Here is a 3,309-nt window from a genome sequence, read left to right as displayed (position 1 = left end):
AGTCACAGTGGGTGGTAGATCCACATTAACAGTGGTTGTTGGTTTTGTGCTATTGCTGGAAGAAGTCTTCAAGGCTGCAGGTATTTCAGTGGAAAGTGCTCTTAAGTGGGTGATGGGTTGAGGGAAAGGCAGTAGTTGTGCTGGTGAGACAAGGAGATGGAGGGTCCTGGCCAGGTAAGTCTTCTATTGATGGGAGAGGTTAGGGGGAGAAGGAGGCCTTGTTGTTTTGCACATCAGATGACAAGGCAAGCAGGATGCAGGAGAGGCGGCTGTAAGCGAGGAGGTTTCTATCTGGGACTTCTTGTCATGCTGCCTTGCCACAGCTTCAGGGCAAGGTTTCCCACTGGTGGGAGTGACTCCTGTCCAGGGGAAGGTGGCAACATTGTGAACTGGGAAGAGGTAGTGCCTGTCTGGTGTCCCATCCTTCTGAGCGCATGGTGGTGGAGTAGCTACGCTATCTTGCCAGGGGGCAAGTTGTGTTCCTCACTCTGAGGGCCCTCACCACTGGCTACAGCTATAAATAGGTATAGAAGGAGCAATGGGGCATGGCATGCAAAGGCCACGGCCAGTGGCAAATGCTATAGATGTTGTGCGTTGCCTACTGACACGCACTAACTTACGTGCATCGTTCCAGATGGAGGAGAATGGCATAAGTATTTGGCTCAACGCTGAGATGTAGAAGGGTGCTAGTGTCCTTTGCAGAAACCCCAAGTAATGGATGTAGGGATGAGGCTACAGTGGGGATGCATGCTGACATGCACCCAGGCCCCCAGATTCCTTGGGGTGGTGCCACCTTTCCAGCAGGTTGCCTCTTTGGGATAAGTGCACATGGCTGCACCACCACCACGGGGGAGCTGCTGCACCATAAGGGAACAGCATTGAGCTGTCAGCCAGCTTGCTGTCCAGGCTGCTTGAAAGGCTATTGCTATGCATCCTGCACAGTGTGTGAGCCTTCCTACTTCCAGGCTGTCTAATTACATGTGCGCGTGTGCAGAGCAGGGGCAAAGAAGTAGGGGAGTAAGATTGGGCCTGGGACAGACTGCATGGGAACCCTGGTAGAAGGTGCCTGCCCATAAGATAGATGCATGAACAAGGACCCCAGAGCACTGCATGGAAATCAGGAAAGAGGTGGCAGTGGGGGAAGCCCTAGCCCTATTGTCAGGGCACAGGGCAATGAGCCAGTCACCTCAAATGTGTATACAGGCAGATGCCAAGGGTGGGGAGTAAGCAGGAAGAGGTGGAAGTTGTAGCGCACCCAAGAAATGAGGACGTGCTTGGGTGAAGACCTAGTGGGATAAGGCAGAGGACTAAATACTGTCTGTCACAAGCAGGCATGGTTCTGGAAGGTGTGCCCTAAAAGGTATGAGGTACATCTGTCCTGAGGAGTAGTACAAAGTAGGCAGTGGGACTACCTATGGGATGGGGCTGGAGGAAGGAAGGACAATAGCTGAGCATGGATCCTGGCCCTGAAAGAAGCAGACTGCCACAAACTCAGGGATGCGGCTAGCAGGATTCCCTGCGAGGCACATTTGAGGAGAAACCAACTGCAGGGGAGTGGGGGGTGTAAGCTGTCCTGATGCAGAGAGGGAATGCAATGCCTGGGCTGAACACTGCCTTGCAAGGCAAATGTGAACTGGAACTAGTCTCGCTGGGCTAGGCCAAGGGAAAAGCAGGGACGGTAAGGCTTGCTCAGGGACTGGAAAGGCCACAAAGGAGGGGGGAAGAGAGAAGGAAGATGAAGGATGGTGCTGGGACTTTAAAAGAAAGGTAGTGGGGGCGTGTATTAGCTTTTCTGCAGTCGTGCACACACGCAGGTCCCAGATGCGGAGTGCTGGAAGCAGTAGGCCTAAGGGAGGATAAGGCAAAAGACTGAGGTGCCAAGCAGTGTGGGGATGGGACAGTGGTCAGCACAGAGCTGGATAAGGGCAGGGCTGGCCACACTGTGCCATAGTGGGAAAGGGCTTGGAGGTAATAAGAGAGGTGTAGCAAGCGAGTAACTGGACTGCAAGGGTAGGGACCTCTTTTGTCCACATTCTAAGAGAAGCCTAGTGAAATGGAGAGCAAATGAAGGTGGTTTAGCTTGGAACAGCAGAGACATACAGATTTGACTTGTGCAACAGGAGTGGGCAATGAGGGGATGGAAAACAGGCCACTCCTTCACAATGCCAGGAATATGGGTCATGCCATGCTGCTCCTCCACAGCCAGACACCCAGGACCTACTCCACTTGGGTGAGTGGAGTCCCCATGCTGGGACTGCCTCTCACTCCCAGGCCTGTGCTTGGAAACACCTCCTGGGCTCCAGGTCTCTTTCCCCCTCAAACCCCCACAAGCCACACTGAACTGTACAGGCTCCTTGCCTCCATGTGGCCCCTACCTGGCCCTGGAGCTTCCTGACCACTGCAGCCCGTCAGGCTGCCCAGAGCACTGGCCAGGCTCAACCCACCCTCCAGGTTCCCTTGCCTCGCCTCACCTCTCTGCCCTCCTGCATGGGGCCGCAGGGGGAAGGCTGTTGCAGACTGCTCTCAGGGGGGCCAGCACAAGCACTACAGCCTCCCATGCTTGCAGGCCCTCGCCGCTCACCCACCACCAAGCCCCCCTTCCTCCAGGCTGCCAGACACCTGCTACAAGCCCCAGGCACAGGATGGCTCAGGAAAGGTGCCCAGTTCTGTGGTCAGCACTCCCACCCAAGGCCATGTGGCGCACTATGCAGCAGAACCACGACCACCATCCAGGAGAGCAACCCACAAGGGCACAGGCCCCAGCTGGCACGCTGCTGTACCTGGGCTGCCGCCTCCATTCACCAGAGAGACCCTGCCCAGGATTGGACACTATGTACCTGCTCGCTGCCCCCTCCCAACAAGACAGACGCTTAGCTACAGGCACTACCAAACCCAACCAGGATCCCACCAGTGACTGGGCCTCTGTACAGGAACTGCTGTGGATCTCCAAGGACAGATGGCAGTGATGTCCCCCTCCTAGCACCACCACCACCCACCCCAAGCTGTGTTGCCCAGCTTCCTGCCTCAAACTGGGAAGAGGCCCAGCCCAGCCCACCCTATGCAGATGTGGGGGCACAGCCCCCCCCCATGCCCTCCTGGGGTACATGCAGCAGTGGGAGCTGCTCCTCCTCCCCGCACCTCCCAGATGAGCTGTGGCTGTCCTAGGCCCTGCCCCAGCTGGGCAGCCTCAGCTCAAGCCCCACTCCCTCCCCTCACTGCAGGGAGCATTGATCTGACCCCCATGCCCCTTCCTTCCCCCGCCCCCGCACCACAACAGACTTACCAGATGCATGTAGCTCTGCAAGCTGA

This window comes from Crocodylus siamensis, chromosome 11, assembly GCF_052110815.1.
Source record: "Crocodylus siamensis isolate JL-2025a chromosome 11, ASM5211081v1, whole genome shotgun sequence".
Taxonomy (NCBI): Eukaryota; Metazoa; Chordata; order Crocodylia; family Crocodylidae; genus Crocodylus; species Crocodylus siamensis.
Note: the sequence above shows the minus strand (reverse complement) of the source record.